This window comes from Balaenoptera borealis (genome assembly GCF_965194805.1).
Source record: "Balaenoptera borealis genome assembly, chromosome: 12".
NCBI classification, from domain to species: domain Eukaryota; kingdom Metazoa; phylum Chordata; class Mammalia; order Artiodactyla; family Balaenopteridae; genus Balaenoptera; species Balaenoptera borealis.
The window spans coordinates 82,176,687-82,204,398 of record NC_138869.1 but is presented as its reverse complement, the minus strand read 5'-3'; the positions used below and the strand labels follow the sequence as shown (position 1 = coordinate 82,204,398).

The window sequence follows — 27,712 nt, the reverse complement described above, 5'->3', positions numbered from 1 at the left end:
CGGTGATTATAGTTACTAATACTATATTGGGTACTTGAAATTTGGTAAGGGAGTAAATCTTAAGTGTTCTTACCACAGGGAAAAAAAATGGTAACTACTGAGGTGATGGATGTGTTAATTAGCTTGACTGTGGTAATCATTTCACAAGGTATACATGTATTAAATCACCATGTACTTCTTAAAACTCCAGACTGTACAACATAAATATGTCTAATTTGTGTCAATCATTCCTCAATAAAGCTGGAAAAAATTTTAAAAACCAAGTTCCCCCAAATAGATACAGAATTTCATTTCTTAAAAGAAAACTTCCATATGTTCCACCTATCTTTAGTCTTCCTACATATCCCCTTAGTGCTCTGTGCATATATGATTTCTACACACGTTGTACTTGTTTCATGCACGGTAAACCAGCAAGTTTGTATAGTAAGAAAACTGTGCCTTCTAAGCACTTACTACCCCTTTTCTCTGCCCCTTTCCAATACCTCCCTTCCTTTCCTATGTCCCCTCATCCCTTCTAGCTTTCTTAAAATAGTAGGAAAACTATTCAATTCAGCAAATATTATTTAAAGCCCATCATATTTTCAAATAAATCGCAAACACTTCAAGGTCAGTTAATCTAATTCATTGCTTCCAGTAGGATGGAAACTTTAAAAGAGGGTGAAATGACTCTATAATCCAGAATTTCACATTAAAACAAACAAACACACAAAAAAACACTTTTATTCAGTCTTCTTAACCTCACAAGACTAGTTATCATTCTTAAACATCTCATGTGCCAGTCCCAAATCTTCTAGTGTTTTCTCATGTTATTTTCTCTTCCTAGAATAACCTTACCTTTCATTCTTACTTGTTGAAAGCCCGATAAAACTTTACAAAAATAGTTGGTCAGCCCATGGACCATAGTTTGCCAACTTGATTTTTAAAATTATTTTGTTAAAGCATTATTTGTCTTGATTACTGAATTATTTGGCATCACCCTACATTTTGCATTCAAGGAAAATGCCTCAATCATTTCACCCTAGTTCTGGCCTTCCTATTTATCTTTCAGAATCTCCTATATTAAATTTTTTCCTCCTAAAATCACAAACTGTTGGCCATACTTTTATAAAATGTTTATCACATTACAGAATGATTATTTGGTGGTTTATCTACATTCCCTGCTATACAGAAAGAAAAAAAAACAATTTTTGAATATTTCTGTGCTCCCAAATATATCACATCCTTTAGACCGTAGTTTGAACTTAATATATTTTTTGAATGAATGAATGATTACATCAAAATGGGAGAAACTCTATAAGGTGAGGCATTTTTCCTGGTGCCCATAACACACAGTTGTAGTAACTCCTTAATTTACTTTTCAGTAAGGCTTTTCTCAGAGGCTTTCATCCACAAATTAAAGATATTTTAAGCAATTTTAGGGCAGGAATCATGTCTTTTATTATTTGTTTTGTTTTTACACAATATATACCAAAGAAACTTTGGGGTTTGGATTAGGCATAAAGCTGTGAAACAGTGACACCTAATGGGACAGAGATCAACCATTTTGAATCCCAATTATTTCAGGAAATTTGGTGGTGAGAGTAAAGGGGTCCTTACATATTCACCTTCATCTCTCTTGTACCAAAAATATGGTATACGGGCAACCAAGTTTTGATAAATAAATTAATGTACGATGGATACGTGAATGAACTACAAACAAGAAATTAAACCTTCTGAAAAATAGGAGTTTCTTATAAATATCGCTCATCCAGGAAGTTACTTTTTCTTGTTTTTATGTTTGTTTCACATACCAATATAGAGATGGTCTAAAATCCCTTGCCGCCATATTTGTAAAACACACATTTTAATAAAGATAATTTTTTTCTTTTAAATCTAAGGAGATTTAAATCCTCCTGTTGCTAAATTTTAAAAATAGTCAAAGGACAATATGCAGGTATATTACTGAGTATTTTTACAGGCACTTTCGCATTTGAAAGAGAAGCATAGAATACCATAATTCCAACATTTCATCTCCCCATCTGATGTGTGCAGACTCCACAAGAATCAACAGAGCTGGTGCAAGGCATGAATCCATATCACAAAGATGTTCAGAGGTTAACATCCAGCCTTTTCTTATAAGGGTGTTATTGAAAACTTAAGAAACATGAGACTCCAAAGATTGGTTGTATAACCTAGTACCTTATTGTGATCGTTGATATCTTTCTGAATAGGCTCAAACATATTTTAAGAATCTTTTTATATATGCTAATGCTTAATATCAGATGCCTTGCATAAAAATATCATTAAATGTGAATATTATCATCGTTTGCAACTGAAAATTCAACAAATGCATTAAAGTCCTGAATTAAAAGACTGCCTTTTAAGTGTTAGTAAGAAGTTTTTGAAACTAGGGAACCCAACCATTATTTTAGTTTATATTGTCATTGCCAAATTGAGTAGACCAGTCTAACTGTAGCCCTCACAGACGGTACCCGGCTTACTGCTAAGTGTTCACCATTTAATTTGCATAGACTTTCAATGTATGCAGAATGAGCTGATGTGTGGTACAGATCCACTATGAAATGATCCTGTAGATGTAAGTTTATATTTATTTATGTAGTTCTGAATATGTAGGAGTGAGATAATGAGGTTAGGGAACCAGTTAGGGATGGAAAGTGACAGAAAATAGAGACATGATAGAGTATGGTGACAGGAAGGGCATTACACATGAACTTTATCTAATTCACAATGTTTCCTAGGTCCAATAGTATCATTAATCTGCTGTTTTGAAGCAAAAACAAGGTATAGAGTGGTTGAAACAGATGGGGTTTTTTTCTTTTACCATCTTCGTACCATCTCAAGAACAAGCCTGCTTAGTATTTTCTGAAGACCATTCTCTGCTATGTCATCTTTGCTGACAAAAATCAGATATAAATGAAATGGAGAAAAAAATCTGTTGGCTTACTTAAATCATTTTTAAAGAGGTAAATATAAATACACAAAAGAAGAAAAATTGCAAGTTATAATTAACTTCTAATTACTGGACACCTACTTTATGCCAAATACATTATTTTTTCCTTACACATACACAAGTTAGGTACTATTTGCTTGCTTTTCAATTTTTTTAATATATGTGCTGCGGAAGTGAGTTCAATTCTTTCTTTTCAAATAAAGAAATTGAGGTCAAAGAGGTGAATACAGTATCATAAGTTACTACAGAATTTCCCAGGAACTCAAATTCAACTCCACTTCTAAAGTCTTTACGTTCCAACATCTTCATCCATAATAATTATATACTCTTATTTCCGTTCTGCACAAGAGGAAACTTAGAGATAAAGAAAGTAACTGATTTTCTGAAAATCGTTTTGCAAGAAAGAAGCAGAGTCTGGATTTGAGACCAGGAAGTCTCACTCTGTTGTCCACACAGGGAACCACTATCCATTTTGCCCCAGTTGTGCCTCAACTCATTACCTGTTTATATTTTAAAATCTGTTTCCACCTTACACATATTAGCTATTTTAATCTCCCATCAAATTGTGCGATGAACGGAGTACTGGGAGGCAGACCTTGGCCTCATTCATGTGTTTTTATAAAAACCTGCTTCGCCTGTAGCTGTCCAAGCCAAGAACACTGGGCTCTCCTTGACCCCAAGACCTCTCACGTTCCACATTCAGTCTGACAGTAAATCCTGTTGACGCTATCTTCAAAATATATATTAGAATTCAACTGCTCCTACTCTGGCCTGAATCAAAATCATGTCTCACCCAGATTATTTTAGTAGGCTCCTAGCTGGTCTCTCAGTTTCCACGCTTATCCTCCTGCAGGCTATTCTCAATGCAGCAGCTAAAGGAATCTTTTAAAAGACAAATCAGATTATGTTACTCCTTTGCTCAGAACTCTCTCACGGCTCCCCATTTTACTCGGTAATTTCTCACAATGATCTGTAAGGTTTTTCATAATCTGTCTCCCTTTTCCCCTGTGATTTAATCTCCTTTTGCTCCTCCTCCCCTGGCTCACATCCCTCCTTCACACCTGCCTCCTTGCTGTTTCTCAGACACTCCAGCAGGTATCCTGCTTCCTTAGGGTCCTTGCACTGGCTGCTCCTGCCACCTGCGTGGTTCTTCCTTAGATTCTGCTGGACTAACAATTTCATCTACTTTATTTGTTGCAATTTGCCCTTCTCAGTGAGAACTATCCTGACCCTCCTATTTTAAGTTCTACCTCTGCCCCCACCCTCCTGCACCCCTCATCCTCCTTCCTCTAATCTACTCTCTTTTTTTTCCAGAAGGTTCATTGGAATCTAACATCCTATTTGTTTTACTCACGTATGATCTCTGCTGTGCATGTTCTGTCTTCCCTAAATAGAATGAAAGTTCAATGATACTAGGCATTGTTCTCTGTTTTGTCTACTGACATACCCTAAGTGCCTCTAATCGTGTCTGACACACAGAATGTGCTTAAAATAGGTGATCTGACTCTGTTTTTGGATGTTGGACTCCTGGCAGCTTGCAGACCTCACCCTCCTCCCTTTACCATGTGCCCCATATATGGGGAAACTAAGAAAACCCCAGGGTGTTCCCTCTTGGACACTGGTTAAAGATTCAAACCACACAAGCCCCTTTGTGAGTGAAATCTCACCCTAACACCACACCCTAACTGCAAATAAAATCCTGAGTCTCTCCTTTCCTTGGTCTCTTAAGCCATTCTTGATCTGCTTGAGAGGCCTGCCCTGCCCCCACCAGAGAGCCCAGTCCTATAATAAACATTGACTCTTAGCTTGGGGGGAGGGGGAATTGTGACATCAGTCCGGACATTCAAACCAGATTTTGGAGAGTGGTCCTTCCTGCCTTTGCAGAGTAGCAGCAACAGTGCTATTATATATACACACATATATACATACACACATAGGTATGTGTGTGTGTATATATATATATATTTGTTAAAGATTTTTAAAATGCAAACAAAAACGAATGCACAGAATCTCAATTGATAAATACCAAGGGAAGGTTCAGGCCAATAGAAAGACTTTGGTCTTTCTGCACATGAGGGAGACCAGCAAAAATTTCCATAAAAGGGGAGTAAAAACTTTGAGCCTCCTGTATCATAACCAGAGGGGGAACATCCAGATGACAAGAGGTCCATCAGCCCCCAGCCCGACCTTTTATAGAAAAGGTGGTAGCAATTCTGCCCAGATGCCTCCCTGTGGTTACATGTGGAAGATCAGCTCTTCTGGGTCAGGAAAAAGTCCTGAACTTCAGATTAAACAATGAGACCTCGGAGGATACATTGTACCATACTCTCAGAGACACAGTAGTCATTCATCCCCTCCATCCTCCTCAGATGAAGACTGGTTGAGAGCTCAAGAACTAGGGTCCCTGGGTAAGGGTGTTACACCAATGGTAGTAGGGGGAGAATATAATGATGATTCATAATTCACTAATAAACTAGTATAAAAAATATTTGGTAGTTTCCATTAGGAATAGGGATTTACTACTATGGTAACAATAAATATAAAGACCTTGGAGTATAAGATTTAAAGATATTTTGACTGATTTAGTTAATGCTTATATTTGCTGGGAGCTAAAGAAGCTAAGCATTGGCTGCTGAACTAGGAGATAGGCTTTTGTTGACAGATGTTCTTGTATGCGTGCCATATTGTTGGATTAACACATGTAGAGCAGAGCCTAACATATTCCTATTGGTAAAAAAGAAAAATATTATAGGAAGAATCAGTATAAACTCTTAGGCATTGTACTCCAGTTAATCCAGGTAATCTATGCTATGGGGCCCATGGGAATGCTGTCATCACTGTATTTGTTTGGTAATTTCTTTAGCCATACATAGTGTAGGCATTCTGGTGTCTAGATAAGTTATAATCTTATCATGTGTCAGAGATGTAGTACCTTTTATCTGGGAGCGAATCCTAACTATTATATTGGTAGGACTTGTTCTACTGAGAATACAAAATTTTCTTCGGATAATGACCTCAAAATATGGGTTAGAGGTTGATACGTAGGTATTTTTAGTTCTTGGGTGGTTTGATTAAACTTAGGTAAAGTTTATTTCCCCTCATGGCTTTTATGACTTGCTGTATATCCTCAAATTTGTCTTTTATTATCTTTCTTTTACAATCTGACCTCACCAGTCATCTCTACTTTACTATAAAATTCCTTTCTCCTTTCGTTTTTAATCTTAAAAGTCGATCTTTCTTTCTTTCCTTTTTTTTTTTTTTTTTTTGCTTTTTAGACAATTAAAATTTTTTTTCTCTGAAGTATCTGGTATTCTACAGTAGTGGGATTATATGTATATATAGGGATATTCATAAGAATAATAAAGCTATGTTATTGTCCATCTACAATTATAAACAATTCTTCTAGAGAGACTAGAGGAAGGACAGAGAAGTTTGGAGTGCTACTATGTCCCTTGGAGCAGAATCGTTACATTTGTAATAGTTATCCTTCTTAATTTTGCCAATGTGGAGTATTGGTTCTTTTAAAGGCCCTTTTACCTGCAATACCTATACATTTGCTTATCTCTAGACTCCTAAATTGTAGAGATTATTGATCCTTTTGGCTGTTGTATTTAAAGAGCCATAAACTGTATTAATTTCTAGCCTATTTACTTTCTAAGATGATTTGGAAATGTCTAACCACACATTGAATATTTTCTAAATTGACAATTTCACATCTTAACTTTTTTCTGGTTAAATGAGCTTGAATTCATTTACAAAAATAAAGGATAAGTTTCTCCATGTGTTAGCGGTTGCATCTACCCCAGAATCCTACTGGAATGTTCCCTGCAATCTATGTTTTATCTTAATTTAATTTACAATTTGGAACTGTATTCAATCTTCTCTTTGAGAGAGGCTTCTGAAATTGCCTTATATACTGTACTTTCAATATTTTACTTTAAAAAATTTCATAGCTGTGATATTTAAATTTTCTCTTTTCTACTCTGTTGCTTTTGAGTATTTTCTCCATCAATGAGCTAACGATTAACTGAACTACATGGTGCAGATCTATAATCCAGAATATGTGTTTCACAAAATTCTTAGAGTGACATATTGTTTTGATTTCTGAGTAGAGCATTTAAAGAAAGTTACTGTTTGTTGTTTGATCTCTTAATTTTCCTCAGACTACCCTTAAACATGTTGACTTATTGATTTTGACATGTCAGAAATCCCACTTAAGGACCATTTTTATACTAAGTAAAAACTACTTTTTGCCCCTATTCAAGGAAAGTACAAGAATTTGGAAAACAGTGCAACTTAATTCAGGAACTCAAAGTGTTTCCAGGAAGAGTTTGAGATTTTGACATAAACAAATTCATGATAAACAAAGATGAGAGGCAGTTAGGTACAAAGTGTGGGTTTATGAACAGTGTCTTGAATTTCCCAGCCAAACAGAGGTCTAAGAACAATCAGTATTTTCTTAAGTTTGTGGAAATTATTTTTTATATATAAGTACCTAACAAAATTCACATATGTTGACCAAAAATGACATACACAATTTTCATAGCAGCCATACACTGGAAATAAGTCAATGTTTTTAACAATAAAATGGATAAATAAATGGTGGTCTAGTCATACATATGAGAAGGGGAATGAATGACCTATTACTATTCACACCAACATGGTTGAATCTCACACACAGGATGAAAGATAGTGGACTCCAAAAATTATAGATTGATTTTTCTGATATAAAATACAAAACCACAAAGAGAATGCATGGAAATTGAAGTCAACTAGTGGTTGCCTTTTTTTTTTAGGGGACGGAAGGGAATGGCTGGGATGCTGGCAATTTTCTGTTTTTGATCTGGTTATTAGTTATATGGGTGCATTTATCACGGTGTACACTTAGGATTTTTGAAGTCATTCTATATTTAATACTTCAGAGGGATTAACAACAACAACAAAAAAAAAACCTGGAAATTCAATTCTGATAAATTAACTGTGAAATAAAGTAGCGCTTTCAGATACCTCCCACATACATACCTTCCTTTGACCCCTCTACCTTTTATATATTTTGTTGTATTTAAATAAGCACAAGCTCATGTTATATTTGTCACAGGAGACAATCATGTCTTACAGCAAATTTGTGCTACTATTATAAATAGATGGGTCTGAATGGCTAACCACCAATAATTCTATCTCCCTCCACTCTCTCTCTTACAAACAAATGCACAAACTGAATGTAACATTCTTAGATATTTGAATTTAAAAGAAGAAAACTTTCTTAATTCCCCTTACCATTTTTAGCCATTACATTTATTCTATACATCAGCATGAACTACTCGATACATCATTTCTGAATAATTAAAATTTGTAACCAATTTCAGAATAATATTTTTTGCTGATGCTATGAAGTGATCTTAATGTCAATCCAATATATCCTTTCTTAACTCCCAGGTAAAGCCAGAAAGGGGCAAAGGCAAGTACTGTGTTAAAAATGTGGTAGCAGGAGGGGAAGCAGGGAAAGGGTGGAAGGAGGGTTTAGTATTGACAGAACATTTTGTGCCTCCAAAATTATTCTAATGGCATTCAATTTCAATTCAGGGTGAAGATTCGGGTCAGTTGCTCATTAATCCAATCTGGCTTTCGCTTCTAGGCTACTATTATTAACTCCCTTATTCAGATGTTATTCAAATGAGTCTCTCTACGAGAGACTGAGAACTGATGCAGGCAAAACATATTGTTAGTAAATCTTCCCCAGTTTGGCAACACGTTAATGATGGATCTGGCATTCTCAGTGTCAAAAACTCTATCGGCATCTGTTACAACAAAATCAAGATAAAATGAACGAGAAGAAAACAAATGGAGACAGGGAGGGGAAAAGTGCTATCAAATATTTGAAATGCTCTACAGATTCTTTGTCCCCAAAGACTCTCTCACTTTTCAACAATTGGATCAAGGATTTGGTACCACATCATGCAGATAACTTTCCTGTGGAAATATACAAATTGGTAAACACATAATTATGTGGAAAAACTTGGGGCAGACAGGTGCTGTCAATATAAAGTACCTGAATGGGTCTTTGATGGATTCCTCCTTCTTTGTGACTCTCTTGCCCCTATTTATACCCCTTCCACTAGGCATGTCCTCTTCTACTCCCAAATGTCCAGGAGGTCAAGCACCATGCCTGGCCTAGCATTCAACAAGACAGCATCTTTACTTCTCCCCACTAAAGTTCATCAGCCCTGAATCTCATTCTGCCAAAACCTCATTCTATAAGTTAATCACACTTACCAGGCATTCTGACCTGACCAACGTAATTCTTCATTAACAATTTATCCTACTAAAGAAATAAATAGTAGTATAGATTAGTCATCAGGAGCACAGATTCTGGAGCTAGACTGTGTGGGTTCAGATCCTACCACTAGCTGTGAGACCTGGAGCAAGTTTCTTGACTTTTCTTTCCCCAGTTTTTTTCATCTGAAAAATGGGTAATAAAAATAGTACCTACCAAAAAAAAGAAAAAAATAGTACCTACCTACTGGGCTTTTAAGAGATTGGATGACTTAAAATATGCACGTTATTTAGGACGGTGTCTGGCACATAATAAACACAATTTAATAGCTGTTATCCTTATTTATTAATAACATGTCAAGGAAATTTTATCTTAAATAGGAATTCTTGGAGATGCCAAAAATCTATATCCAAAGAAAGACTTTCTAACTGGGAAGATACTAGAACAGCTTATGAGGCAGTTAGGAAAAAAAAATATAGACAAATATTTTAAGAACTCTCAAAATATGTCCTCCCCCTAATGTATGATAACTGCTAGGTTACAGATTATTGAGGCCCAGTGAAATGAAATAGCCTGACTAAGGACATAGAGTTAGTAAAGGATGGTGATAGAGTTTGCCGTGGTAGAGATAAGAGGTGCAGCACCAGGGATCTGGGTCACAGGACTTCTAATGAGAGTATACGGCCCAAAGAGCTTCAACTAGCCAAACATCTCTCTCCCCAGATTCTCAAATCTGTATCTCTTTCTAGGTCTGCCTTCAGCTTCTGGGTAATATATTCAGGTGCCTCCAAGACACTTCTGTTTCCGTATCCCAATGGAAAAGCATGCAACCTGTGACCAAAATGACCCTTTCTCCTGAACCTCCTACTCCAGCGCTCTCCTTAGCTCTGTGACTGGCACTGCCACCCACTCCGTTACCCAAGCCAAAATCCTAGCAGTACCAGGACACCCCTCTTTCCACTTGTGTTTTTCTCTAGTAGTAGACCTACTACCTTAATTCAGAGCATCATTTTCTCTCACTGAAATGACAGCAGTCACATAACTGATCTTCCGCTCAGTGTCACCCCCATGACTTTTTCTTACGATGTAGTCATAATAATCTCTAGAAAGTACAAATGATCATGCTAATCCCACACTTGGGACTCTTCAATGGCTCCCAGTTACCCATCAGTTCAAGTTCAAATTTCAAAACATAGCTCCCAGCCTTCTTCCTGATTTTGCAAGGGCCTAACTCTTCAGTATCCACTCCCTGTAATCTCTCAGCGGCAATCTCTGAGCTCTTTAAGTTCACATATGCTGTTCCTTCTGCCCAGGCTACGTCTTTCCTCTGGTGGTGTTCCTGTATATTTGAGGCCTGGGTCAGGTAATTCAGGAAAATATTTCACATTTTATACATAATTTCATCATATATATGCATATACATATTTATTTATGTATAAAACACCTTAGAGTTTGCACTGTTTTACTGTTTTCAATCTTAAGTTCAAATTAAAACTTCAAATGGTCTCGTAGAATTACAGAATTACAGTAACTCAAGTTCTGTTTCTTCATCTTTACAATTACTGTGCTAACATTGCTTTTTCAAATCTGCTGTTTATGCACAGGAATATTTTGCACCCCTGGGGTTGGTGACAATGACGGGGTTTGAAATCAAAGGGGTTTTTGCTTGGGGTGGCAAATGAATGAAGAAGTAACAACGTGTGTTTATACAGCTTTGTCGGCCTCGGATTCCCTATCTCCTGAGATAAGGATGCCTTCGCATAGGAGTTTTTTTCCTGATTTCAGGGGAACAAAAGTGGGTCAGAGTGTTCTTCTTGTACAGACTGTTTTCTCAAGTAACTTTAATTCAAAATAATCAACATGGTACCTTGGCACATTTGGGGGCTGCCTGCCCCGAGCCCTGTCACTACTATAGCTAACTCCTACCAATTCTGCTATCACTACCACTTCTTCTAGAATTTCTCACTAGACTTGAGTCCTTGAATTATTCTGAATTAGATGCCTGATGTTATAAACTCCTGGAATTTCTGGGCATGTGTTATGTTTACGTTACAGATGACCCTGCCCCTTTTTAATGGTCAGTTTGCTAGTGTATCTTTTTCATTACACTGCAAACTCTACAGAAGCAGAGACTACACACTGTTTCAGGAGTAGTCAATTACTACAAACAAATTTCCTCTTTACTGCTCTGTCAAAAAGTAGCCCAACAAGTGTGGACTGACTTGATAGTCTCACTCCGACACAGTATCAGGATCTACCTTTTAAACTGTGTTTGACAAAGTCTAGTGAGGTCACATCATGCTCACCTTTTGTGACCCGGCCATTCAACGTGAGGATGGATCATGGAGAGTAAATACTAATCACATCCATGTGTCTGTGCCTGAGACCCAGCCCAGCACGCTGCAGAGAGAGAAGCTTGAGGGGACAAAGTGGGGCTGGAGTGTGGGTGTGGCGGAGGGAATGAGGGGGTGGAGGGCAGGGGAGCAGGCCAGCAAAAAACATTTGCTCGTGTTTGTTTTCCCTACTTGGTCGGTAACATGTTGCCTTCTTTCTCCAACTGATGAAAAATTGTTCTCACTAAACCTTCAGGTAAACTGTCTCCTTCAGAAGATATTTTCAGACTTCCGGTCAACACCCCCTGTCCCTCTTAGGTATTCTCAAAGTATTATTTGCCCACATTCTGTGAAAGTACTTATCAGATTTTATTAAAATCTTCAGATTTTTTTTGTCAGTTTCTTCCACCAAACCATAATCTCTTTGAGAACATGGATCTATTTTTAATTTATGTTTGAATTCCAATCACCTAATTTAGCAACTGTCCATAACATATATTGAATGTATATGCTTGTTGAATTTTATAAAGCAGAACTGAAGACCATCCACCTATAATATTAATTGAGGTGAACCACAGAGGTGAACACTGAACTATTAGGTAGGTGGTCCTCAAACCATCCCTTTCTCTCTCTCTCTCTCTCACCTTTCTCAATAACTCTTCTTTTGTTTGTATAAACTTCTTTTTCCATGCATCCCTATTCCATAACAGGTAACTATGTGGAACTTGGTCTTTGAGAACTTGAGTCCTTCCAAGTGAGAGACAAACAACATCCCAGAATGGATAAGCCATTTTCTAGGTAATATTCCAATTTATTATGCCCCTTCCCTGAATCTAGGATCGATGTTCTTGATTCAGGGAAGACAATGTATTTTAATTCCCTAGCGTCTGTCTTGTAGAATGGCATCTTTCCTAAATTATAGCATCTCTTGTTTTCTTTCTAACAAAACTGTCTCACATAGAGAATTCACTCAAGTTTTGACCTCAAAACTTACCCCTTGCATAAACAGATCACTAGGAAAAAGTCCACCTTTCTTCAGATTTTATAAAAAATAATCCTCCTTCCTCTCGAGCCATAAAATACTTCTTCTCAGCAAATTTAACATATCTGAGAGTTCAACTGTGTATGTGATCCTTTCTGTTCTGAGTGTGAGAAGACCAGGAAAGTTGAGGTATCATTGAGAAGTGGAAAAATTTTGGGTCTCCTGTACATTTTGGAGGTTACAAGTTATTTGAGTCTAGATTTTCCCACCCCCAGCAAATGAAAATCATAATTCCTCATTCACTGACTATCATGGATAGGATTCTCTGTCTGCCATGGAAACATTCTAATGAGGTGGGCTTCTTAGACGTTTCATTACCCAGTTTGCAAACACTAAAAAAGTGTGGGTAGGCAACATTTATCTATTTTAGGTGAGCATTAGAATCCAAGATAGTGTGAAAAACAATGGTTATAACAGCATTGTTTAACATCTACTGAGCATTTGGAATGTTCCAGTTACTATACCACATACTTTATGGACGTTCCTCTGCATGATGTAGATAAGGAAACTGAGGCACAGAAACGTTCAGAAACTTTCCAAAGTTTACACAGCAAGTGAATTGAAATCCAGTTCCTGCCAGAGCTCACCTTCTATGCCTCCAACTCTAAAGTGCCCGCATGGTATGTCATATTTCTCCCAGGTGAGTGTAAATTTCTGAATAGTAAAGACCACGTCTTTACTCTGTTCAGTGCTAAGCCCAGGGCCTTAATGATTCTTAATTACATCTCTATATCATAAGTGAAAGAATTATAAGTGTGTTGAAGGTAAGAGCTGACATATATTCTATTCCTTACATAGTAAAAGAAACATTCGCCTTTTTTTCAATTTTAGATTTCTTTAAGCTTGTTTAAATAAAATATTCAAAGAAAAACACATGAAAGAGGATACTCTTCATGAATGACAATTTTGGAAAGAATATTATGCTCAGAATGGAATAGCAGAAAGAACAACATAATGAAAGAACATTTTTCTTATACTTAATAGAAGCCAAGGTTTTCACGGATTATCCCCTATAATTATTATGATAACCTTCAGATGTAATTGCTACCATTAGCCTCAATTTTATAGATGGGAAATTGGGTCTCAGAGTTACTAGGTATCTCGCCAATGTATAAAGCTAGCAAACAGTAGAGTCAGGATTGACCCTAAGGAGTCTGTCATCAGAGCCTGTGTTCTTCATCACTTGCATTAATACAGCACTGAGAAATGCCTTCCCTCTTTCGTATCGAGTATTTTAGATTTTTAAGCACTTATGATTTGTTTTATATGCTCTATAAATTATAAAAAGTAAATTCCCATGGATCTGTCTCATAAAAACAGATTCTGGCCTTTCCACAGTGCATCATGTGCACATTCTCTGTTGATCACTAGAGGGCAATCGTCACGTTTTTAGGGTGGATTAATTCTGACTAGAAACACGGACTCCATGCAAAATAAAGTCAGGCAACCACTTTCAGTTGTGAAAGGAGAGTGTAAAACCAATTTAATTCTCCATGAATTCAACAAATAATTTTATGTGACACATTGGAGACAAAAACAGAGATTCGCTACTCCGCGAGTTTACAATATATCTGGGGGAGAGCTATTCATGTGTAATAAATCTAAACAAGCAGTGTGGACAATAACACCTGGCAGTTTAGAAGAAGGAACGATTGTCAGCCAAAGAAATAATATTGCATACTTATAAACTGCTTTTACAATTTTAAAGTCTTTGTTTCTACTGGATTCTCACACCTCTATAGAAGTGTAATTCTCTGCCTCACATATAAGGGATCCGATCCTTGGAGGTGAAGTGACTTGCCCCAATCATTGGTTTGCTATTAGCATTGGTGAGATTTTCATTTGCATCTTCAAACCTCCTTTCAAACCATTGTTCTTCTTAACCTCACAGGAACTTAATGTGTAACTGATAGAAATTGACCATTTCTACACCTTGGTGTTTTAGGTAATTGTTCTTTTCTCTAATTCTTTCCATCTGTCTAGATATAGTTGGTGTATTTTTGTTGTTACTTTCAGACTTAGTGCCTAAAATGGCTGAATAGATCAAATGTGTATTTTTTTTTTTTAATTTCATTTAGAAAACTGAGTTCTATGTCTCAGATCTTGTTTGCCAAGTTTCAAGGGAGAATTTTTATGGTCAAATTATAAAACCCTGAAAATAGGACTTTATAATGGAAATGCTGATACAACCATAACTATAGCATTGCAATTGCATCACTATAAGATAATTGGTTTAGATAATATACCCTTCTGGAATGAATGCCATTGTAAATGATTGTGCATATCCATAAATCTAAGCTAACTCAGTAATTCAAAATTACAAAGATTTAAGTTTAGTACCAATAAGCAATAAATTTATGGCTACTGCTATAATAACTGTTGGTCGCTACACCCTTATTTCACAGCAGGTGGGCTGCTCCATGCTGGTTGCAGACTGAATGAAAGCAGGCAACACTTGGAAACTAATTTCTGAAGTTGATGGAAGACTCCAGAGCCATTTCAACTGGTGAAATAGTGTTGTGTTTTGTGCACTTTTTTTTTCTTTTTAAATTAAATGCTCTGAGACACTTGACCTTTCTGACAAACGAAGGGCAAACACAGCTTTGCTCTCATTTCACGTCACAAATATGTCTCTAGATATTTTAAATTGTCTTCAGCAGATTGTTTTTTGTTCATGTCATTATTAACACAATACCCCTGTTAAAAAGGGAGAATAACTTACTTGTCATTGAGTGGATTTCTTTGAGTCAAAAAACTGAAACAGGGCTTTGTTTAGTCCATCCATGTTTGACTCTAGACAAGCAGTCCAAGAAATCTTGCTCCCTTATTCCTAATCTCTTTGTTAAGAGCATCATATTCTTTGTTTAAAATGTATGTTCAGGTTTCACAACTTAAAATGTTCATTTTTAAATGATGAGGTAGACATTTGGAAAAGCCTTCCTTCCCAGGAAGAAATAGTTTCACGCAACTATTGATGGGATTCAGTCCTCCTGGTTATGGAATCTGATGCTCTTCTTGAATATTGATGAAGTGTTTTTCTGAATTATTATAAAATATATTTTAAATCTTTGTTAATATCAGTGGTTTAGGTGACTTAAGAGTTTGGTCTAGGTTTGTATGAATGGTACCTTTTTTTTCTTTCTTTCTTTTTTAATACTTCCTTATCTAGAACCGAACCTTACACAGAATAGTCACCAAATAAATTCTTTTCTCTTTTTCTTACTTTGAAGAAAATGAGGTACATTTAAAGGAGAAACTGGTATTCAAGATAAAAGAAATAGAGAGATGATTGTTGAAGCCAAAATCTGATGACAATGATTGAAAATAGTAAAGAACATAAGTAAAAACAGTAAATGAACAATAATATTGAATTTGAAATAAAAATAAATGATTTAAGCATCATGGATTCCTATGAAACAATACGTATAGTGTGAAACGGTTTCACAGAAACTTCAGCTGAAAAAAATGTTTTCTTTAGCTAGGGTTTTTCACTTCAAAAATAAACTGTTATGTATTTTAATCAATTTGAATATAAAAAAGTATCAAATAAATTATATAATACCTATATTCTTGGATAGGGAAGCATATTTTATTTCATTTTTTAATTTATTGAAGTATAGTTGACTTATTTTATTTTCTTTCTTTTTTATTCACTGAAATATGGTTGACAAGGCATTTTTTAAAAAATTTGTTACTAGTGCTTTGAATACAATAAGCATAGTAAAGTTTAACAAATGGAACCTTACAGACTTTTGCACAACATATGTTTAAAAAACACTCTTCAGGAAGTTTCCAAACTGCTGAGCATTGACAGTTCATTGATTTTCTTGTTGTTGTCTTATGAGGTCACACATTTACTCACATTACACTGAGATGTACAAAAAGAATATATTTTCTTTCTATTTCACATAATAAATCTCATGATAGCCATTCCCCTGGATAATGCGGGACTCCATTCCCTATCAATCCCTTGGGGCACTGGGCCTCAGACAATAACTTAGAATGTCCCTCTAAGTAAATGTGTAGTGTTTCAGAGTGGCACTCATTTCCCCACCTCAACTCCAAGATCACATCTGAATGTATGGAGGGAGGGGCCTCATGTGACCATATTTTGCATTTTAATTTTACTACTGGTGAACTTGCGGTTTATTCTTTCCCAGCTCATTTGGGGACCAAGTCCTCCCACTTATGAGGACCAACCTCAAGTCTCACTGGCATTGTAGACCCTCTGAGATATAACTGCAACTTCCATTTAATTAGGCTCTGGCAAGTCACTGAATTCAAAATCGATTTGCTCCTACAAGTACCATCTTTTCTGCCAACATCAGTCAAGACTCTCAGCTAACTTTTGTGTGTCCCTTCCCACATTTCCAAGTGCAAATGGAAAGTTCTGAGTCTCATGCCAGCTGAGATTAACATGGAAGCTGAGATGCTTGGGGAGATCTATGTCAAGTTTCTCCTTTGCCTAACTAGTGTATATGCCATTATTTTTCTCTGATGATGGTTGACCCCAGGTTAGTACAAGACTAGCCTTAGTGGAATCTCTTTGTTAAGTGTGTAAGTGGGGGTGAAGCGTCTATGCTACTGATCATCTCATCAGTCCATCTATCCCATGTTCTCTCTGCTCATGTTGGAAGCTCTGAAGAGAAGCTTGTGCTACAGGCACTTCTCCCCTAACTTCCCTTCTCTTGTTCAACTTCTTTCCACATTGTTCTGAGGCTGGAAGGAATTGGCTTGTCTCTTTTTCCTTTTTCCTGGATGTGATACTTCTGTATATTACATTCTTCTCCTTCCTTATGTGGAAGACACTGTACCCATTCCCAGGTGCTATAATGGTAAATTGATTGCATAGGGCTTACTGTTAAGGAAAGAGAATAAAAGTTTGTTTGTTTTTAACTTCTTTATTTTCAGCCTCTCACCTGTAATTTCTTGTAATATCAGAGTACCTAGTGCTTATTCACTAGTACACTTGGGTATGATCATACTAATTGTTCAAATATTGAAATGCTTTTTTACTTGTTGGTAAATAGCCACAGAAGGTGTCTAGTATAATACTCAGCATAGTGATGCACAATATTTTTTTTTAATTTTAAGAGGTTTTTGAGCATGGAAGAGGCATTAGACTTCTTTCTAGCTAATTCCTTCACTTTCAAGGGGAACACTGAGATGTATAGAGGACTAATTTTTTTTTGAACATTTTGTGTTCTGGGGATCCCGTTTTTCAATAGGACTGTGAACATAAAATTATGCTATAACTAAAAAGAAAATATAAGTTTCACCAAGGCTTTTCATTCTTCCCCTGAAAGCACTAAAGATTAAGTGAAAAAATAAAAGGTTTTGATGACCATCCTCCTTGTACAAACATGGAGAAGCCATTTCCTTAACCCCAAGTGACATAGTTAAGGGAAAGAAAAAAGAAGGTGATCATGTCCTAGTTCTTCTTCTTCTACCCTGAACATTCTGGGGCCTTACATTGGTGAACAGCTCCACTCCACATGCTTTTGTGACCATGAACCAAGAGGAGTTACATCAGTGACTGAAGGAACTGGAGGATTCTCAGATAAACATTAGCTGCACACAAAAATGTTCCAACACTGCCATATTCTATAGCCAATTTTTTTCACTCCTGGCATAAATATTAATGGATTTTGTAAGTCAGGAAATGTTTAGTGACCAAGAGTTTCAAGCCAAGTCATATTTTCTATCTTCCTCCGTGTTTTTGTGACCTCATTGCTTTGATCTTCTTTCCCCCCCTTTTGTCTCACACAAAGACATAACTTTCATTATTCTCACTATGTAATAAAATTTTATCACTAATCTAATGACTGTCACTACTTAGAATATCAATGGAGCATAGATTTGGATCAAAGGGCATGTGGCATTTTAGTGAACAATTTATTCTGAAATAGCCTTGTGGTTGGGTTGAAATGTTAAGTTGTTCAGTAAGAACTTTCTCTCTTTAATTAGTTTTGTTATCTGTGCTTGATATTACAGAGTGTTCTTGCGGGTAGAGCCTTGGAGATTTCACTTTATACTTGGCATGAGCATAGTTTCCAATTTGGAGATCACAGAAAAGCATGGTCACTTCAAAGTCACCTAAACTATACTTCTTTCTGCTGTATCAATTCTATGCAATTTCCTTCACCTTGAGTTTATTTCTCATTTGGTTACTTTCCTCTGACTTATCTTACCATTGCAAAATCTCCCTTTCTTTTCTCCAGATGACACTATTATCTGTTCAAGCATTTATCCAAAAAGAGTTCTTTCTTCCCCATTTGCACATTCCATGAAGTTTTATGGAAGTCATGGGTATCTTCTCATCATTTGAAATTTGTTCTCGCCATCACTTAATACACACATTGTCTTCTTTATTGTCTGTTTCCTTGAACACACTCTCATCTCCATCCAAATCTCAAAATCTGGGTCATACTTATTTTTCTACTTTTTTTTCTGCCATCAACCTAAGAGGGTAGCAAACCTTGGCTATCATCTATTCCTTGAGAAGGTCCTTGAGAAAGACATTCTTGGATTGTAAAACTAGGAAGAGACTGAGAGAATATTTACATCTCAAAAAAACCCCAATTTATATTGCAAGTTTTCTCAAGCAAATGCTTTAAGAAAAAGGAGGTCAGGGGCCTGTTGACAGGGAATAAAACCTATCCACAGTTTAGCCAAGGTGAGGAGAACAGTAAGAATATCTTGATCAAGAGCCTTTGTGCAGGAATAACATGACCTCTTTGTTTGCTATGCCAAAAGTAAATCTGATATCATATGCTTTTTGTCTCTTGGGGGAGGAGGTGTCTAAATAATGTCCTCAGATAAGGAGTGTTTACAGTGTCTGAACAGTATGGTGAGTTACTGGAAGGGAAAGGACCCTTACCCCATCGTTTTCTCTCAGCAGCCTAATAGTGCTCATATATGAAATCGTTCACTATGAAATCCTTTACTAAGCTCATCAATATCTTTGGTAAAAATAGGAATGCAAGAGATTTCTGTGTATTAATTTTGTATCCTGCAACGTTACCAAATTCATTGATGAGCTCTAGTAGTTTTCTGGTAACATATTTAGGATTTTCTACCTGTAGTGTCGTGTCATCTGCAAACAGTGACAGTTTTCCTTCTTCTTTTCCAATTTGGATTCCTTTTATTTCCTTTTCTTCTCTGATTGCCATGGCTAGGACTTCCAAAACTATGTTGAATAAAAGTGGCGAGAGTGGACATCCTTGTCTTGTTCCTGATCTTAGAGGAAATGCTTTCAGTTTTTCACCATTGAGAATGTGTTTCCTGTGGGCTTGTTGTATATGGCCTTTATTGTGTTGAGGTAGGTTCCTCTATGCCCACTTTCTGGAGAGTTTTTATCATAAATGAGTGTTGAATTTTGTCAAAAACTTTTTCTGCATCTATTGAGATGATCATATGGTTTTTTTTCTTCAGTTTGTTCATGTGATTTGTGGAAGGGATTTGGATGGTCCCCGAAAGGTCCTGTAGTCTAGTAATTTTCAAAATAGGTTTTCTATAGGAGCCAAGATTACTGCAAAACTGTTTCCAGACAACCACAGGGATGGGAAGATTTAGAGACCTATTTTTTCTTCTCCTCCTGAAGCTTGATTTTTATAAATCAAGGTTATATACACAATTTCATTTCAAAAAAATTCAATTTCATTTCAAAAAAATTTACAAAGTTTGAAAATTGCCCCAAAATTTTCAACTCCATGCCTTATCGCTGAGAAAAGAGAAATCCAAAAAAATGATATGACTTGACCAAAGTCTAGTGGTTATGATTATATATTTTGGGTTAAACATACTGGGGTAAAAATTCTAGTCCTTTGACTTACTATTTGATTTTGGGCAAGTTATTTACCCTCTCTTAATCTATAAAATGTAAAAAATAATATCTACCTTATAAGGTTGTTGTAGATACCAAATTGTAACATCTCAAAGCACAGTCCCTGATTCATAGTAAGCTTTCAAGAAATGGTAGTGAATATGAGGATTTGGACAATAATTACCTTTTATGTCACAGAACCTAAATTATGGATTATGCTCACCATCTTGAGCAGGGAAAAAAGACTGAGTGTTACAGAGTTTAAAATAATAAGCTCAAATTTACTTCTGGGGTCAACCTTAAATGCACAATCAGGTTAGAAGGAAATTTCCATGTTTTTCATGGAGTAAGACCTAGCTCATAAAGTCTTCTACTGAATCAGAACTAACATTTCCTTTTGCCATTGTTCCCTTTCCAATTTGGAAACTGTGGGTTCAAAAACAGTCATTCTAATTGGCTTCAGTCCTTGAATAAAGGAATAATCTCATATTTGTTATTTCTTTGTAATGGAACAGGAGGATAAAATCAATGAAATGTTCTTCTCTGTTCTTAGTATCAGGAGTTCTGGTAACAAAAGGATGTTTTAACTGATTTGCTTATGGGTTTGGTGACCCACATTAATAATCATTGTTATTCATAGCAAAATTAAATTATTTATATTGTTCACTGTGTGATTTGAGCAGGACCAGATACATGAATTTTACTTAGCGACAGGCTGAAATATTACCCTTATGTCAACTGATAGGGAAATTCTTGAATCTTACTTTCCCAGCAAGAGCATGAGTGAGTCCCTGGGACAGGCCGCCAAGTGAGGGTTCTTGGCAGGAAATTTTTTCATAGATGGTATCTCGGTTTTGGACAAAAGTAGTGGAATAGTTTGGGCCCCACATTTCAACAAGAAGCAATTTGTTAAAATTTGAAATTTTCCATGTCTCTTTTTATTGGCATCCTTTTACAGTTGATTTCTTAGTTTGGATTTGCTATTTTCCTCTTACTTCTTTCCCATAAACTTTTTGGAAAAATTGAAAATTCATTTTTATGGTGATTAAAAATAATAAAGTAATTTAGGAATAAGGACAAACTTAATTGGGGAAATTTTTCTCCTGAAGAGGATATTCTCAGGATCCAAAGGGAAGTAATTCCCCATGTTTCTCAACTAGTAGAGAGCAAATACATTTTGTGCATTTTTATATCCAAGGTGGTATGGTTTTTGATAAACGGAAATATTGTGGATCCCAAATCACTAATTGTAGTAATAATTTACTTCTCTATAATTTAATAAGGAGAATTAGAAAGTTTAGAGAAAATGAAGCATAATAAAATAACCTTATTAATGTACTCAGTATACTAGTTTTTGCCTTAATTTCCACCATCTGAGCTTTTCTTATTAGATCCACAAAATCCCTAGTCCAGAAATGTTGTGATATAAAATCTTCAATGTTGAACTTTGTGCTACAGGGAAAATATATTCAGAAGACATATAAGAACTATTTTCATATAACTGTAATGGCATTTATCCTATTGATTGTTATATATTTCTTTTCATGTATTTTAAAAAATAATTTGAGTTTCTCAAGTCAGTAATAAGGTCTTCTTATCTATTTTCCTAAATATCTGGAATTTCTACAAGATGATCATAGATTTGTGGTCAATGGATCCAAACATTCCTAAATTATCCAGTTGTCTATGATTTAAAATTCTTTATATTTGTAAAACAAAAACAATTTAAATGATATGTATTATCATGTCCAAATAATAAATGTTGAAAGGAATCATCTAATTCTGCTTTGTGACATAGATTCTGTAGAATGTGTTTAACATGTTGGACTTTCAGAGTGGAAGATTGAAATGATGCTTACCTGGTCAAAAAAAGGAGTAGTTTCCATATTCTCCATGGGACTAGACCTGGGTTACAAAGTATCCTAAGTGAATCAGTAGTTATGTTATTATTTTGCTCTTTTGTTCCCTCCAGATTTAATAAATAAATATCCAAGATAAATTTCTAATTGGCTTCAGTCCTTGAAGGAAGGTAACGATATTACACATTTGTCACATCTTTGGAAAGGAATAAAATAGAAAGTCAATGAGAGACCTTTCTTCTCTGCTCTTATACTTATTCGCAGGAGTTCTGATAACAGAGACGGTACCCAATAAGTGATTTTAATAGAGTTTTAATTTTAGTTTCAGTGACTCAGCTAGTACTTATCCACAACAATCAAATACTCTTATCTTCTCACAGTTACACTACAGCAACTAGAGCAGTAATAGGCCGGTGGTAGTGTTTGATTAAATTTTGTTGAAGTTATCTTACATAACTTAAGGCTAAATGATCTCACTCTATGTCAGATGTTGTGGAAATTCTCAATCATGTGCTTCCCAGCAAGTTCTTAGCTTTCAATAGAAGTTCTTCATTTTTAATTCATGTTTCATAGAGTGAAGAAATTGGTTGCAGAAGGAAACAGTTCTTAGACATATCTCATTATTACTTTTTTCAGGAAGTTTTGCCAAAATTCTGAATATCTACACATGTTTTAATAGCAAAAACCTCTGTTGCTGTAAAATAAGGATGACTAATGCTGACCAGAACTCTTTTATACACTGATTCTTAGTGCCCTTTTCGGTATAGTAAGAATCAATGGACCATTGCTCCTAACGTTTGCTTATGGGATCTAGGGAGAAATTTCAGCTGCTTTTCTCCAATATCTACTATAATAGACCATGGAAAACTTGTGGATGAGTTCAGAAATAACTCCAACCTACATAGAAAAAAAGGGAGAGAAAGAGAAATGCAATCTGACTTTTTAACCTAGTATGTTCGTGCACTGAAATTTATAAATCCTACTTGAGGAGATTGGCTTTTCTTCAAGGTACAAATAATTTCCAAACACATTATTATACTGTCATGATTTATGTTCATGTGTATTTTAAATAAAATGACATGGATCATGAAGTCATCTGACCACTCTGGAACTCAATACATTTATGTGTAAAAAATTAAATATTCTCAAGGATAACTTCAGTCTAAAATTCTATTTTGAATTTCTCATTACATTGAAACTCATTTTTTTATATTGCAGACATTAAAATAGTATATGTGATTATATAAAACACATACTACTGTAATATCATGTGATTACTGCCATATTATTTCCAACCTTGGTCACTTAGCAATTTATACCCATAATCTTGTAACCGTTAAAGTTTCTTAAAGAAAGTGACTTCAAGAGGAATCAGTAGATTGCATTTTTGTGTGACAAAGCATCAGCTTTTTCAAGCGATAATATCTTTGACCATGGTACTATTCAACCAAGCATAGAAATGTTCTTACTCTTCATAAGCCTCAGTAATCAAGGATTCTTTTCTTTCTTATTTCAACAACACCTGAGTTAAGACAGAAGATCTGTGGACTATTCTCTCCTAAGAAATCATTTACAGTGAAGATCCTTCTCTTTTTCTCTATTTCGTTCTTCTTTCAGAATGTCTTCATTCCACCAGGTAAAATGAATATTATTGCCAGGGAGGGTCAGCTCTAAATAAGGGGGGTGTCAGGATTTTTTTAAGTGAATATCATTAATGTTACAGAATCATATTAATACCATCGCAGGACCACATTATATTTACTTACTGTCCCTAGATGAGAAAATATTTGAATAATTTTTTAAGGACATGCACTAATAAAGACTTTAATTCACTAAGTTCGTAAATTATTGGAAGAAAATACTGTTACTGTGATTTCATCAATCGCTGAAAAGTGTGTTTATTCAATATTCAAATTCTACTAAATTTAATATACTAATATACTTTTAAAAATTGAAGTGGAATGAATTTAGGTTTGGAAATTATTCACCCCACATGTATAGTATAGATAGCAGAGTTTAAGTGAAGTTCAATGGCATATTAAAGTCCAAATTTTATTATATCCATAAATGAGACTAGATGCACAGCTACTCACTTTCAGTTGAATTCTTCTTCCTTATTTTGCTGCTTTCCCTGAAACACAAAGACATCTGTCGTTAATGAGATCAGAGAAGATCACCAAAAAATAAATCTGTAGTATACTATTCTCTCACTGCTACTCTGTTCTAATGCCCAAACATAAATAACTTTTAGCTTACAATTTCTTACCAAAAGTGGAAAAGTAAATAAACTTTACTTGAAAATATAACCCATGTAACTCAAGGATTGCAGTTAATTTAAATAAGGCTAATTTTTTCTTTCATCATCTTCATAAAAATTTATTAGAATATGCTCACTAAAATTCCCTCTATTTCTAGAAATTTTCTAAGATATTATGTTATATAAATTTCAATATGCACTGATGTTTTTTCTTCTTAATAATAATGATTGTAATAGCTACCACCTGTTCTGCCTTTTGCCCACATTAATTTATTACTCCTTACAATAGCCATGGGAGGTAATCTTAGGAATAAACAAATCATTCATTTACTTATTCAACCCAATTTTAAAGAAATGTGTACTACTTGTTTATCATTTTCTAAAACCTCTTATAGTATATAGGACCATGAAATAAAGATAAGTACATTAATGTCTTCACGTTGGAAAACATTTTTTTTAAACTTCTGAAGTAATTTTTTTCTTTTACAGTGGGCTCTGACTTTGTTGGAAATTCTATGTCATCATCAAAAATCCTATGTAGGCATTTTGGTCGAAGAAGATGGCGGAAGAGTAAGACGCGGAGATCACCTTCCTTCCCACAAATACATTAGAAATACATCTACACGTGGAACTGCTCCTACAGAACACCCACTGAACGCTGGCAGAAAACGTCAGACCTCCCAAAAGGCAAGAAACTCCCCACGTACTTGGGTAGGGCAAAAGAAAAAAGAAATAACAGACAAAAGAATAGGGACGGCACCTGCACCAGTGGGAGGGAGCTGTGAAGGAGGAAAGGTTTCCACACACTAGGAAGCCCCTTTGCGGGCGGAGACTGCGGGTGGCGGAGGGGGGAGGCTTGGAGCCACGGAGGAGAGCACAGCCACAGGGGTGCGGAGGGCAAAGCGGAGAGATTCCCGCACAGAGGCTCGGCGCCGAGCAGCACTCAGCAGCCCGAGAGGCTTGTCTGCTCACCCGCCGGGGCAGGCGGGGCTGGGAGCTGAGGCTCGGGCTTCGGTCAGATCGCAGGGAGAGGACTGGGGTTGGCGGTGTGAACACAGCCTGAAGGGGTTAGCTCACCACGGCTGAACTGGAGGGAGTCCGGGAGAAAGTCTGCAGCTGCCGAAGAGGCAAGAGACTTTCTCTTGCCTCTTTGTTTCATGGCGCGCAAGGAGAGGGGATTCAGAGTGCCGCTTAAACGAGCTCCAGACACGGGCGCGAGCCGCGGCTATCAGCGCGGACCCCAGAGACGGGCATGAGACACTAAGGCTGCTGCTGCCACCACCAAAAAGCCTGTGTGCGAGCACAGGTCACTCTCCACACCGCCCCTCCCGGGAGCCGGTGCAGCCCGCCACTGCCAGGCTCCCGTGATCCGGGGACAACTTCCCTGGGAGAACGCACGGCGTGCCTCAGGCTGCTGCAACGTCATGCCGGCCTCTGACGCCGCAGACTCGCCCCACCTCCTCCGTACCGCTCCCTCCCCCCGGCCTGAGTGAGCCAGAGACCCCGAAGCAGCTGCTCCTTTAACCCCGTCCTGTTTGGGCGGCGAACAGACGCCCTCAGGCGACCTACACGCAGAGGCGGGTCCAAATCCAAAGCTGAACCCCGGGAGCTGTGCGAACAAAGAAGAGAAAGGGAAATTTCTCCCAGCAGCCTCAGAAGCAGCGGATTAAAACTCCACAAACAACTTGATGTGCCTGCATCTGTTGAATACCTGAATAGACAACGAATCATCCCAAATTCAGGAGGTGGACTTTGGGAGCAGGATATATTAATTTTTCCCCTTTTCCTTTTTTTGTGAGTGTATATGTATATGCTTCTGGGGGAGATTTTGTCTGTATAGCTTTGCTTTATAATAGCTTTATTTTACTTCACTATATTTTATCCTCTTTCCTTCTTTCTTTCTATTTTTTCTCCCTTTTACTCTGAGCCGTGTGGATGAAAGGCTCTTGGTGCTCCAGCCAGGCATCAGGGCTGTGCCTCTGAGGTGGGAGAGCCAACTTCAGGACACTGGTCCACAAGAGACCTCCCAGCTCCACGTAATACCAAACGGTGAAAATCTCTCAGAGATCTCCATCTCAACATCAAGACCCAGCTTCACTCAACGACCAGCAAGCTACAGTGCTGGACACCCTATGCCAAACAACTAGCAAGACAGGAACACAGCCCCATCCATTAGCAGAGAGGCTGCCTAAAATCATAATAAGGCCACAGACACCCCAAAACACACCACCAGACGTGGACGTGCCCACCAGAAAGACAAGATCCAGCCTCATCCACCAGAACACAGGCACTAGTTCCCTCCACCAGGAAGCCTACACAACCCACTGAACCAACCTTAGCCACTGGGGACAGATACCAAAAACAACAAGAACTACGAACCTGCAGCCAGCAAAAAGGAGACCCCAAACACAGTAAGATAAGCAAAATGAGACGACAGAAAAACACACAGCAGATGAAGGAGCAGGGTCAAAACACACCAGACCTAACAAATGAAGAAGAAATAGGTAGTCTACCTGAAAAAGAATTCAGAATAATGATAGTAAGCATGATCCAAAATCTTGGAAATAGAATAGACAAAATGCAAGAGACATTTAACAAGGACATAGAAGAACCAAAGAGGAACCAAGCAACGATGAAAAACACAATAAATGAAATTAAAAATACTCTAGATGGGATCAATAGCAGAATAACTGAGGCAGAAGAATGGATAAGTGACCTGGAAGATAAAATGGTGGAAATAACTACTGCAGAGCAGGAAAAAGAAAAAAGAATGAAAAGAACTGAGGACAGTCTCAGAGACCTCTGGGACAACATTAAACGCACCAACATTCGAATTATAGGGGTCCCAGAAGAAGAAGAGAAAAAGAAAGGGACTGAGAAAATATTTGAAGAGATTATAGTTGAAAACTTCCCTAATATGGGAAAGGAAATAGTTAATCAAGTCCTGGAAGCACAGAGAGTCCCATACAGGATAAATCCAAGGAGAAACACACCAAGACACATAATAATCAAACTATCAAAAACTAAATACAAAGAAAAAATATTAAAAGCAACAAGGGAAAAACAACAAATAACACACAAGGGGATCCCCGTAAGGTTAACAGCTGATCTTTCAGCAGAAACTCTGCAAGCCAGAAGGGAGTGGCAGGATATACTTAAAGTGATGAAGGAG

The 27,712-nt window shown here is 36.7% G+C and overlaps 1 long non-coding RNA gene across 1 annotated transcript in view; it reads right to left on the bottom strand.

Annotated features, from left to right (window-relative positions):
* Window positions 1-27,712, bottom strand: part of LOC309608185 — a 133,876-nt gene that overhangs the window by 36,134 nt on the left and 70,030 nt on the right. The window contains exon 2 of the long non-coding RNA XR_014232708.1: window positions 24,377-24,414. This is a non-coding gene — a long non-coding RNA (uncharacterized lncRNA). The remainder of the gene's footprint in view (window positions 1-24,376; window positions 24,415-27,712) is intronic.